We start from the raw sequence: 13758 nt of genomic DNA, 5'->3' as shown, positions 1-13758 counted from the left end.
CTCCAGCTGCCAAGGAGTTCCCTGGTGAAGGCCAAGCGCTCAGAGACATCAGTTCCCTACCAGCTACTGCTAGGCAGCTCTGTACCTCCCAGCATTTCGGGTGTTTTGATCTTTTGAAGCATTTATTTCTCTTTATAACTATAGAAGGAACTTAGACAATTAGCTCTGGGCTTGGATATCATTTTTGGCTGGGGACCTAAGCTCCGGACACTGGATATCAGGAGATTTGCAATAGGCTAGTGAGCGAATATGACCCTGGGAACAGGAGAAAATCGTTTGAATGCTGGAGGCTTTTTTGAGTTCCAGCCATGCAGGGTCTCTTGCAAATGCTAAATACCAAATTAACGTTGCCAGTCTTTAATATCGAGTTCTTCTTTAATAGCTCTAAAAGTGTTTTATGAATGACATCAGTACAAACAGAACAGGTGAGGTCACCTGTGCACTAATCCCTCCCTCTCTTGCCAGCCCTTGTCTCTTGGAAGGTAGTGCCTGTGGGTACTTTGCTGGTTCTCAGAAGGAAGGGTGCTGCTTCACTGAGACCGCATTGCTAGAGGAAGACAGCAATGAGAGAGGTGGTTTACAGCTGGTTCACTTGTTTCTTTCCATGCAGACTCTGCTATGGGTGCCGTTCTTGTGAAGCCCATGGAGTGCAGATGATGGGAAGGAAACCGTCATGCAGTGGCATTTGGCACACCAACAAACGGTATGGTATAGGGCACCTGTATGGATATGGTAGGTACACGTTAATGCATTGTTCTTGGCCCAAAAGAGGTGACAAATGCATGGCTTGTAACGGTTCCATTTCAAAGGAAGTACAGGGCAAACCTTTTGTTTGCTGGGACGCTTTGTAACTTGTTTTCACGAAACTACCATTTTCAACATCATTTAACAAACTATTATAGGCCTTTTAATAAATTATAGTCATTAACCTTGCCTAGGGTAATTGAGGGCAGGATTTTAATTCAGGCAGTAAAGACTCCGTCCTCTAGGCCTACGTTCAAGATCACAAGAGTGTCAGAGCCAACATCAATTCAAGGACCAACAGGAACAAAACTGGTGCACAGCCATCTTTTGTACCTTTACAATGCTGACGGGTGTGTGCCTGTGCCAGTGTACAGAGACTTCTCAGGCTGCTTTTATCTGTGCCCACTCCAAGCTGCCGCTGTGATCTGTTCTTGCAGTTGGAAGAGGTAAAGCATGGGAAGACCCTGGTTCCTTTGCCTTTAAGGACACACCTGCCAGCTTTTCTGTAGGGAGTTTCCTGTAGGACTGACACAGAGGCAGTGATCTGACTCACGGCTGCTAGAGACACCTCCTGGTAGAGCTGTCATGGAATAGCCACAGGGCAGGTGTGAGTCAGTCCTCAGCAGTCTCATTAGCACCTGATTTCTTAATGGCATCCCGTATATACTTATATTACCAGCTATTTTTGTATCCTCTATGCAACCACCACCTTAACAGGAATTCTGTCCGCTTAACAGAATGTTGTGGTTATTTTTTCATCTATATGGAAATGCTTGCATAAACTTTTGTTTAAACCCTTTAAGAGGTAAGTTTTTAATTAAGAAGAAAAAAAATCCCCTTTGCTTAAAACTGGTGTTCAGTACCTTTTTCCTAGAACCAATATTTTAGCTTCTTTGAAGAAAAGATTTCAAAACAGGTGGGAAAAATATTTCTTTAGCACGTTTTTGGCTTAAAATACTGTCTTGCCAGGTCTGTTATTAAAGCTGCTTATCAGTCTGAGGTAACATTTACTTTTTCTTTCAAAGTTTCAGTTGCTTGCTTTTAGTGTTATTAGTGGCGGTGGCTCAATTCCTGTGGTTACAGATGGCCACAGTCTGAAATGGCTTCTGCGTGAACCAGCTTAAGCCTCCACACTGAGTCAGAGAAGGATCAAAAGTAGCAGAGAGGAAAATGAAACAGAGAGCACAGATCACCTCTGTCTCAGCTGTGTAGGAGCACAGTTGTACAACAGGACCAAAGGTTGTCTAGTGGAAAAGACATTGAATCATGACTGATAGGGATGACTCTAGTCTGAGTGGAGCCTTTGTAGTAAAAACCAATGAAGCAGTTAAATTACATCTTCCATTCAGTCTGCTGGTGAGAGTTGTCCAGAAGCTGCCGGGCACAGAGCTGATGTAACCTCTACCCCATTACCATGGGCCCCGGGAGGTTTAGCCTGGGCTGGACCCCGCTTGCCACCTTGCACGCTTATCGGTGTGCTTGTTGACCTAGCTGGGTTCACTGCATTCCAGAGCTGGTCATTGAATGTTGTTTATTTGAATTCCTCCGCAGCTTCAGCACAGCCCGGTACACGGGCTCTTTTGATGTTTGAAGTTATAGGCTTTCCTCACCGTGGTGGCTTTGAACAATGTGGAATCAGAGAATTGTTCAGGTTGGGAAAGACCTTTAATGTAACTGCTCCCCATCCTTTTTCTACAGTATGGGAACTGGGGGAGGATTGGTTGATTCAGGCTGATAATGAGTTGTCCCTGAAATTCCAAATATTATTAATGGTATCATTATGGGTTATCACGCTTTCTTACTTTTCATGAAGCCAGGCGTAAAACTGAAGCTCAGATAAAGAGACACCTGGCATTTGTATTCTTTAATATTTACACTAGTCGAATGATTACCATTGCAGACTCCTGCAAAGTATTCACCTGCCCTGAGGGATGGAATGACTTGGCAGGATATCTGCATTACAATTGAAATATTGTTCCTGCTGGGAGAGGACTTGAGAGAATATTTTTACTTTTCAACAGTCCCTGCTGTGCCTTGGCATTTACAGTCCATCTGGACTAACACCTTCAGCAGTTTTCGTCTCTACCCAGCAGACTCTGGGCCAGCAGTTTGACAAGTGCATCAGTTTATCACCGAGCTGTGAGTAGCACGATGGATTAGTTTTTATCATTCACTGTTTTTAGTATGTCACCGAGACCTTTATAATTTCCTTCATAGGTGGGGACATTGAGTCACAGAGAGAATGGATGGTGCCACTTAGTTCACCTGTTAAGAAGGGTGGAAGAGGCGACACTGAGATCCTGGCTGGTTGAACTCTGGCTGGGAGACCCATCCTCTGGATTGCTACCTATTCCTGAAAATCTGAGGCATGAAGGCATGATTGTCACACCTTGCTCACCTCTTCTGCCTGGCTTGCCGATCCAGTCTCCTGGAAGGTCTTTGTGAACCACTTGTTCCCTCCAGAACCTCTTACCAATCTGCACAAACTCATGTGGATCTAAAATTAAAACTCCCTAGGAAAGCCAGAACAGCCAGGTTTTCCCAAACTGCGCTCTGCTGAATGGTCCAGGTCCCCAAACACATCTGTATTTCTCACGGGTGTATTTCTTAAAGCAGAACAGGGTCTCCTCTTTCTTCCCAAGATCTTCCTAGAATTTGGTACCGAGTTGCCCATCTTGACTATTGGATTACAACTGGTCCTCCAACATCATCAGTGAGGATGCAAAGCCAGGGGCTGCAGGGAAAGTGGGAGAAGAGAGTTTAGACCCATGACTTGCATGACTTCCAGGAGTGCTTTCTCACACATGTTGTTCAGAGGGCTGCCTGCTTAAACCAGGAGCTCATTCCCAGTGAGCGGTCAAGTAGAAAAACAACACTGGCAGAACTGGCCCAACAGATTAACCGGGAATTGCTTCAAGATGTGAGCTGTTACTGCCCTCTGCTGACACTTTGCTACGTAGTGCCATCATTTTAAAAATTAAGTATTTTCTGCTGTACCGCAAACAAGGATTTCTGAGGATCTGTAGTAAACTGAAGGAACTGCCCTCGGACAGAGATTTTTGAGATTTATTGCTTGATTTTTGTATGTCTTTCTACTCTTGTAACTTAGAAGCTACATATCACTCATCCCTCATTAAAGATGAGTCCAGTCTAAGCTGTTGTGCAAGGCACTGAGCATACACATAGCGAGAGCCAGCTTTTCCCTGGAGAGCTTGTGGTCTGCAGAGAAAAGACAGATACAGATAGCGAAAAAAAAGAATGATCAGTCCCATTTTACATATAGGTCGCTGAGATACTGGAAGATCTAGCTGAGCCCACAAAAAGGCAGCTCGATTACCCTGCCTGGAAACTGTGGTCAGATGAATTCAAAGCAGAAATAAGCCACAGGTTCTGACTGCAAGAAGAATGGATCACACTGTTGACATCTTTTTTTTTCTTCTTTTTTTTTTTTTTTTTTCTTTTTTTTCTTCACAAAGTTAGATAATTCCTTAGCTCAACCAAAGTTGCAATTCAGTCAAATGCCATATTGGGGTAAGCAGGCCAAGAAGAAATGACCTATGATAAATAGGAGGTTGGACTAGACAGTCACATTTCTTCTCTGCCTCTATCAGCTTGCCCAAGGTCACACTGGAGTTTTGTGAGAAAGCCAGGAAGTGAATCCAGGGTTGGGTTTTTTTTGGCCCAGGGCTTTGAAATCTTTTTTCCTCTTGTTTACATTTCAGAATTATCTAACAAATGGCTTATAGGAATGTATTTAAATATTATAGTGATGAATGGGAAAGGTCTAGGACATTTTAACAGTTCTTTTTAGCCTATGAACTGCTACCGAGCTCTCTACCAGGACTTTTGCTGTGGTAAATGTACTGTTTGGATTTGCTAGTTTGGTAGTTGTGAGCGCTGAATAAATTGGTGTTGCATTTCAACTATCCAGTGCCTCATAAAGGTTTCAGGCTGTCCATGGAAGTATTCCTGGATTGTCTGCTCTGAATAAATGCTCACGTGGAAAAAGACTGAAAGCTTACAGGAATAGTGACAGACAGCAAACAAAAAGGACTGTTATCTTCAACAACTTCCATTTCACCATGCTGACTACATGGTAAGTACTAAGTGTTTTTTCACAGGCTACGTAAAAGGATAAAAGTCTCTTCTTGCTGCCAGGCAAATGCTGTTCCCCAGCTCAAGCAGCAGAGGCTTCTGATTTCAGCGATTAAGACCAGTTTCCAAGCCCAACTATGGGGAGGAGACATCGAAATTTAAATTCTTGAACTGTAGTGATGTCACTGTATGAAGTGGGTTAGAGCAATAATAATAGCAACAATAATAAGTAATAATATTGATAATTAATAATAACCTCGGGCTAATGAATAAGGGGCTCATTGTCCTTGTATGAATATTCTTGCTGGTCCCAATGAGTACCCAAGGGGTAAACTAGGTGAGTTTTCCACTCCTCTGCGTGGGTGCTCTGGAGAGCACATCAGTATTTCTCCTGCAGGGCCTTCTTTCAGACAACCAAATTCTCTCATTACTCTGCTCTTTCATCTGTTACGTCTCCTTCATTTCTTACAGGTTTTGCATTAAAACCTGATGTTTTCCCCCACTCCAGTATTTATGGCAGGGTTACCAGTTGCTAAACTGTGATATGTGGTATTTGGTAAAGCTTTCCAGATTTGTGTACTTATATAAGAACCTCAGCATTCATTAAAAAAAAACAACCCTCAAGGAGGGAGAGGAAAAAAAGGGAATAATAGTTCTGACTTCACACTAAGGACTCAAAAAAGCAAGAAAAAGCACACTAATTTTAAAATATTTTTGACCTAATCTAGTGAGGTCTTGATAGAGAAGGGAGACTAACTCAGAAGTGTTCGCCATGTCTATATTTACACTATATCCTAACACTCACAATAAGAGATTTTTGTTACAGGATTAACTGCCTTAAACAGCAGATGATAAAGTTTTAATGGCATGAAGGGTATATTTCATTAAACAGGTACAAGAACCAAAATATTCATACCTAGACTGAAGACCATATTAGGAGAATGACTTCATGTGTTCATTTGCTTTCTCCTTTCCCCCATGTTCTATATACGTTTTACTAATCCTTTATTGTTTCTTTCCAGAAGCATCACTCGGTGTCCACACCGAGAATGATTTTGGGCCAGGAAGCGGAGAAGACCGGAGCAGGTATATATCACATTATCCTTGATGTTGACAGTGCAGAGTTGACAGGGAAAACATCGCTCATCTTTCCAAAAATGACTTCATCCACTGTAATTGTTTATAGGAGGACAGAGCTGGAACAAAACCTGAGTGCCACTTTGGAAGACTTAACAGCTTCTCTGTCATCGGCAGCTGAGGCAGCCTGAATGTCAACATTCTCTTATTGCAGTTAATTTGTCCTTAAAAACTCCTTCAGAAAGCAGACTATGGTTGGAGCTTCTGCTCTCGTAGACATGGCCCATTACATCAGACCTCACTGACATATGGCTCTAATGAGCCAAGCTGCAGACAGTCTAAGATGTTGCCATCCAGACCTGTTCTGCCTTTCCAGGAGGTGACTTTCCTTCAGCAGAACCGGTGGATGAGGTCAATACCTGTATCTGTATTAAGTCCAACAGGTTAACTTGCACTGCTATGAAAGTTAAACAGTTGGTTGCGTTTTGATCTAGGCTACAGGAATGTTTTCTTGTTTTCAGTTAACTCCACAGCGTTACAAGTTTTGGTTTTGGCAGGCTGAAAACACTGTCCTACCTAAGGAGGGAAAATGAAAATCTCTTGCATTAAGTAGCTATGAACAACAGTCATGAATCAAATCCACGAATCTGGCTTAAATTTTAGTAGTACAAATTCAATTTGTTGTTTTATTATCTGGTTTTGTTTTCAAATTTTTCTATATAACAAGCATAATCAATAAAATATACAATAATCCTGTGATGCTCCCATTATCACGACTCCAGGATACAAATACTTAAAATAACTACTGTTTTAAAAGTCATATAATGAAAATTACTACAGTTGGCCACATCAAAGGTTAATGAATGATTTTCCCCTTTCCAAATACACAATGGTATTAGGGGTATGGTGCTACTATTTTCTTTTTATAAAAGCTATGGGTTTGACAAAAATAATTCCTAATATTGAACAAGAAGCAGCCAGGAAATGGTACACCGTACAGTGGAGAGTGAGAAAGGTACAGCTCTGATGGTTTTTTCCCTCCTTTGCGAGTGTAAAACAGGATGGGGATGCGTTACTCAGTGGCTAAATTCAGAATTAGTATAATCGAGGTGCAATGCCAGTGAAATCAAGAAAAATGAGTCCTGCTCATTGTAGTATGAGATTTGTCCTATAGCTTTAGGTCTTCATGGAAATTTAACCATTTGTCCATTCTCCTAATTGCTTAGAGACGGCAGCCAGCATTTCCATGAGATTATTTAAATGTAGAATTATTAGAAAATTTTGCAGCTACAGAGATAGATGGGTTTTACATAAAATCTCTGCTCTTTGTAGCAACCCAATGTGATACTGAGCAAGATAATGGCCAGAAAGAACATTGCCAGGCTCCTAATGAGAAACTGTTGACAGTAAAATTACCCCAACATTCATCAAAAAGCCAATAAATGTCAAGCATGGGGCCTTTGATGCAGTAGCTCATAATTCCTGTTCAGAAGTCTTTGCAGTCTCTTCAGGGCATGCAATCATCCTGCATTTCTGCTGATTTTACTGAAAACTTTGTTGCTGAAGAAGTACAAGGAGCAGGTGTCGGCATTCTGGATGCCACCGGTACAGTGCTGTTGGCTCACCGTGAGACCTTAGGCAGAGCACATTTGGCCTCAATTTCCCCATCTGCAATACAGGAATGACAGTATAGGATTTACCCAAAGGCAATTCTGTGAAGGACACGGTGTTGCCATCCAAATGCTCAGAAATTGTGAGCTAGACAGTAAAAACCACGATGCTGACTTTTACCAACGAGTTAGTCATGTATTTTTAATGTTAACTACGTCCAGCTTCTTGTGCCTTTGTGGTACATATTTTCAAGCTTTCTCCTCCGCAGCTACAAGAGATCACTTCAAACTTGCGCAAAACTAATTCTTACCCAGTCTGCTGAATTCTGGGTTGGGCGGCCTTAAGAAGACCACATGAAGTTTATATAAAAGCTTATATAAACTCCCATTCTGTTCTTTGGCTCTGTGGAATGTGGAAGGTATAAATACCTTGCCCATCACGCGAGTCCTCTGTTTAACTCCGTCTTCAGCGTATATCCCCTAAACAATGTGGTGAGGCAGAGTGTTGCCTGGTCCATGAAACGGCAACAACCTAGGCGAGTGTTACTCTAGCTGTCGCTGCACCCTGGCTCGTTTGTCTGCTGTGTTCATGAGGAGAGCCTGAAGCTACACCACAAGTGATATGATCATATCCTCCAGATTTTGCCTATACACCTTTTCTAAAATTTCCAGGTAAAGGCTCAAAGCCATTCTTCTACAGCCTCCATGGACTCTGAGGTCGGTGGCTGGATAGTTCATTACATTCATCCTGGCAATTCCTTGCTTGCATTTTCTGGAGCGGTTTCCATTCCAGCTGTTCCAGTGTATATGAACAGAAAACGTGCCCCTGTCTGTCATTCGCAGTGATAAGCTGCATCCTAGAGGCTGTACACAGATGGAGTCGTACTTAGTTTACAGAGAAGGCTGAGTGTATGCCACATGCTATTAGGGCCACTTGAAACTAGGCTAATTACCTGGCAGACATCGCCGCAGAGCAGATTCTTTAATAAAAATAAATGGGGTGACAAGGGAGAGACTCCTTGCTATTTTGGGACAAACTCTCTCCTCAGGCAGCAGATAGCCACAGCGGTAAGGCTCCCAATTTATCATTTGGTTTGCTGTTTCTTGGCCGTAGAACTTAATTAACAATTCTGGAACCAGTCTGCTTCCCAGGAATAGCCTGTAAATCCGTTAAATTAAACAATAAAGGCAGATGTGGGCAAAAATAAAAATCCCACACGAGTCAGAAGTAAGACATTATGTTGCTTTGTCAATCCACAGGGGCCAGTGCAGGAATGTTCTAAAATCTTCTGAAGCTTTTCTGTCTAGTGGTTCAGGCAAGAGGGACATGTTCCTGTGGATGCCACCATTTTTGGAACTGATGATTACTAATTACATGATTACTTTATTGCATTAAATAGTACAAGCAAATACTGTGAAAACTGAGTTAAAACATAAATATTTTTTCTCTTCAAGATCTGAAAGTACAACACAAACATTTGTCACACCCGTGAATTCCACTGAAAAAGACCACGAGCCTAGAAAAGCAGTGTTCTTAAGGATCTGAACCCAGCTGTCCAGAGCGCTGTGCTTCCTCAACTTCCACGGACTTGAACTGTGAAGGAGCTCGAGGCATCGTGGTGTTTGCTCTTTTACAGGGAAAGCCAAGGAAAAGGTAACACTCTTTCTTACTCTCTGCCTAGCATAGAAACAACCAGAACACCACTTTTGGTAGTTAACTTCCCCTCCCATCACCATTCTGCCTTGCGAAAGTGTGCCCGTTCGTAACTTCACATAGCACTTCCATTACCGTCGGGCTGCTCACAGTGAATAATGTGTAGGGTAGCGATATGTCTCTGTAATGTTAGTGTCTTAGGAGGCCACTCAAATTCAATGAATCCATGTGCAGGAACAAGCTGACCAGAATTTGATTCCATTGCAGTATAGCTATTTCCAATGAAGTAATGATTCTTCAAAAAAACAGGGTTTTTTTGGTCAAAAATTATAACCAGGAGTTAATAATAATAATGCCAAACCCCGTTTTGTGTAGCTGGCAATCAATTGCAGAGGGAGAATTTCTAAATATCTGAGAGAATGGGCTCATCTAAACTATCACTCATGTTTAAGATGGCCAGTGAAACCATTTTATTACTGCAGTTAGTTGGAAAGAGCACTATTCTGCAAAAATCAGATAATGTACTTATTTCTAAAAGCCTGGAACAAAAGAGCCAGTAGAGATTTGCTGAGTAGTTGCAAGATAGCCATTAAATATAAATATTTTTAAAAACAATTTACTCTTTCCTAATGCTTTTAGAGCAGCATGTGGGAACAGAGTCTAAGTGCAGCATCTTACTGCATTAAAAAGGACACGATGAAGGTTACTGGGCTCCAGATTTAACCCTTCTATCTCTTAACTGCTCATAACAGTTCCTAACTTTATATATATGAAGTATGTGAGTTTATATAAAATTTACCCATCTTTCCTGGTGGTAACAATACAAGTTTATATTTTTAAAACAACTGTTCCCAATGATCCACATTTTTCACATTCCTATAGAAACAAACTATTTTTAAAATTTAAATTTAAAATTAAAAATAGCAGCAGAGCTGGAAATTGCTTTCTCTTCACCCAAGGTATCACCAAGGGTATTCCAAGATGGAAAAGAGAATTGCTTTGTGGGGCTGTATATATATAAATATATATATAGCTGTATATATATGGGTGCGTATATATATATATTGCTTTGTGGGGCTGTATATGTATGTATAAATGATACGAGTATTTATATCCCTGGTTTGAATGAAAATGTGTAGGCCAGTTAGAAAGAGAAGAGGCTGATTTTTTTCTCCAAATATCCAGATCTTGCTCCAGTGTAAGGAATAGCAGAATTTAATTCTGCTACTCAGGAAGCAAAGTGTCATTCAACCCCTAGATCCCAGCAGTGCACCTGACAGAGTACAGCCCATTGCTGCTCTGCGGGAGGCAGACTGAACCATGAGACCACGTCTCCTAACAGGGGGACAACAACAAGGCTGATGCTACCGACAACAGCCTTTGCAAGGTGGCCCTCATGGTTAGGTCGTTCTGAAGCAGACCTGCAGCAACTGCACTGCATAGCACTTGGGCCTCCTCTGCCTCCATACAGCACCTCCATGGCCCAAAGGCGGAAGTGCTGACGTTTCATTGCAGCAGTTTTTCAGTTCAGAGTGCCCAAAGTAACAGGCAGGCCTGCCGGCAGGGTGGTTTGTAGCATGATGCTGAGGATGCTCGAGCGTTAGGCAGGGCCTATGGGGATAGATAGTATCAGGACATTGTGAAGGGCAGAGCGAGCCAAAGCTCATGTGGACTCATCCATACTGCCTAGGAGTAACTGATCCCCAGAGACAACTGTCCCAGGACTTTGGATAGCAAACTGGCTGGATGGTTGCATCCAGAGGGTAGCGGTCAATGGCTCCATGTCCAGATGGAGGTCAGTGACAAGCGATGTCCCTCAGGGATCCGTACCAGGGCCAGTGCTGTTCAATATCTTCATCAATGACATAGACAGCAGGTGCACCCTCAGCAAGTTTGCACATGACACCAAGCTGAGTGGTGCAGCTGACACACCTGAGGGACGGGGTGCCATCCAGCGGGACGTGGACAGGCTGGAGAAATGGGACTCATGAGGTTCAACAAGGACAAGTGCAAGGTCCTGCACCTGGGTTGGGGCAACCCCCAGTATCAGTACTGGCTGGGGGATGAAGGGATTGAGAGCAGCCCTGAGGAGAAGAACTTGGGGGTACTGGTGGATGAAAACCTGGACATGAGCCGGCAATGTGCTCTTGTGGCCCAGAAAGCCAACCGTACCCTGGGCTGCATCCCCAGCAGCGTGGCCAGCAGGGCGAGGGAGGGGATCCTGCCCCTCTGCTCTGCTCTGGTGAGACCCCACCTGGAGCCCTGCGTCCAGCTCTGGGGTCCTCAGCACGGGAAGGACATGGAGCTGTTGGAGCGGGGCCAGAGGAGGCCACAGAAATGATCGGAGGGATGGAGCACCTCTGCTGTGAGGAAAGGCTGAGAGAGCTGGGGTTGTTCAGCCTGGGGAAGAGGAGGCTGCGGGGAGACCTCATTGCGGCCTTTCAGTACTTAAAGGGGGCCTGCAAGAAAGATGGGGACAGACTTTTTAGCAAGGCCTGCTGTGGCAGGACAAGGGGTGATGGTTTTAAACTAAAGGAGGGTAGATTTAGACTGAACTCAATGAAAAAATTTTTCACAATGAGGGTGGTGAAACACTGGAACGGGTTGCCCAGAGCGGTGGTAGATGCCCCATCCTTGGAAACATTCAAGGCCAGGCTGGATGGGGCTCTGAGCAACCTGATCTGGTTGTAGATGTCCCTGCCCATGGCAGGGGGGACGGACTAGATGGCCTTTAAAGGACCCTTCCATTCCAAAGCATTCTGTGATCCTGTGATTTACTGGGTATCTATCTGATTCATTCCAGAGGAGAATGGAGGAATGAACAAAATTCTCGGACAGGGAACCAAGGACACAGGAGCAAACATACCTTAAAAACATCCTTCTTGATTCGTGATGCTTCTACATCTGGAGTTTTAGTAGCTGCAGGTAGGATTCATCTGATCTAAGTCTGAGCTAAGCACTTTAGGCTACTTTTACTGTCAACAACTAAAAAAAGGCCCATCCATACAGCGATACATCTGGTCTTTCTTGGATGCCTATTTAAGGATGAAATGGATGAGCCTTCATCAATTGGCTAGGTGGAACTTCAGAAAAAATGTCTTTGCTGAGAGGCCATCCCATGTTGATCACCACGGATTGATACCGAGGCTCCTATCATTCAGTATCATCATCAATAATTTATACATCCTCAGCAAATTTGCAGATGATGCGAAGCTGGGGGAGTGGCTGACACACCAAATGGCCTGGCTTCAATCCAGAAGAACCATAACCTAAGGAGAAATGCAAGGTTCTTCACCTGGGGAAGAATAACCCCAAGCACCAGTACAGGCTCGGAGCTGACTGGCAGAGCAGCAGTCCTGCTGAAACCGGGCTTACAGTGGATGCCCAGAGGAACACGAGCCAAGAGTGCACTCTCATCACAAATACGACAAAATGCATTCTGAGCAATACTGACTGGCTCAAAGTGCCCAGCAGCTGGAGGGAATATTTTGTTCTCCTCTGCTGGAGAGGAGAATATTTTGTTCTCCTCTCCTTCTCCACTGGGGAGGCCACATTTGGAATACAATCCGGTTTTGGCACAACCAGTACAAAAGGGATGTGGAGAAACTGGAGTTGGTCTACTGGAGGGCTACCAAGCTGGTTACCTAGAGAACATGACCTACAAGGAGAGCGGAGGAAGCTGGACTTGTTCAGCCTGGCACAGAGGAGCCTTAAGTGTCGTCTAACTGCAGCCTGTGACTGCTTGAAGACAGTTACAAAGATAATGGAGCTGAAGCTTTCTTAATAATGTCAGATAACGTAACAAAGGGCAATGGCCAAAAAAATGCTGCTTCGAGGCTCAGAGTGGACATTAAGAAAAAATATTTCACCAGGAGGGTTGCACAGCGCTGTAACAGATTACCCAGAGGAGCAGCTGAATCCCTGTTGTTGGAGGTTGTCAAGACCATAAATCCATGGCTGAACTGCTCCAGTGTCGGTAAAAATCAGGTTTGAAGACAAGGATCGACTTTCCAACTCGCACATCTAAGATTCTGTGATAAACTGAAGACATGCAGCCTGAAAATTACAGCTGGGTCAAAACACTGCCAGGTGAGAATCTCTGCTGAAGCCCATAGGCAGTGGCTTTCACAGTGTGCCCTTTGTGAAACTAAACACCCCCAAGCCGTGCTCAGCCTCGCTGGAGTCAACAGCAAAATCCTCTAGAGCTGGGACAACTGCTTGAACTGATGGTGGAAAAACAGGATTTGCTGAGGGAGACAAACTAGCAACACATACAGTTCATAAGCAGATATATTAATGAGGAGCAACAGACTACTGTTGCAGGCTTTTGTCTGCAACATAGAAACAGTATTGGAATCCATTAGATACGTACTATCATCATCTCTGGAATGTGTTCAAGCCCTTTAATGCTCTATTAATAACAATAAATGGAAATTCTCATCCAGAACTACAGGGGCAGGTACTGAGCAGTGATCTGTGCTCTCTCCCAGTCCCTGTGATTCCCTAAGTAACCTGGAACATATTAAACTGATTTTTGCAGCACAGAGTTCCTTCTGAAACCATAGATTAAATTCATTG

General features: G+C 43.5%; 1 long non-coding RNA gene across 4 annotated transcripts; it reads left to right on the top strand.

Annotated features, from left to right (window-relative positions):
- Positions 1-1458: 1458 nt before the first annotated feature.
- LOC148054491 (uncharacterized) lies at positions 1459-13649 on the top strand. 4 transcript variants are annotated; one of them, XR_015706673.1, is made up of 5 exons: positions 1459-1549; positions 2766-2883; positions 2962-4840; positions 5862-5925; positions 8982-13649. It is a non-coding gene; the product is annotated as an uncharacterized LOC148054491 (long non-coding RNA). The 4 variants fall into 4 exon arrangements; XR_015706674.1 differs by lacking the exon at positions 1459-1549 and having other exon boundaries at positions 2692-2883; positions 8982-9180; positions 11984-13649; XR_015706675.1 differs by lacking the exon at positions 1459-1549 and adding an exon at positions 6026-6327 and having other exon boundaries at positions 2692-2883.
- Positions 13650-13758: the final 109 nt, after the last annotated feature.

Source organism: Nipponia nippon, unplaced genomic scaffold, assembly GCF_047370975.1.
Source record: "Nipponia nippon isolate SJK-2023a ecotype South Korea unplaced genomic scaffold, ASM4737097v1 scaffold_3, whole genome shotgun sequence".
NCBI lineage: Eukaryota > Metazoa > Chordata > Aves > Pelecaniformes > Threskiornithidae > Nipponia > Nipponia nippon.
This window is presented reverse-complemented; position numbering and strand designations above follow the sequence as displayed.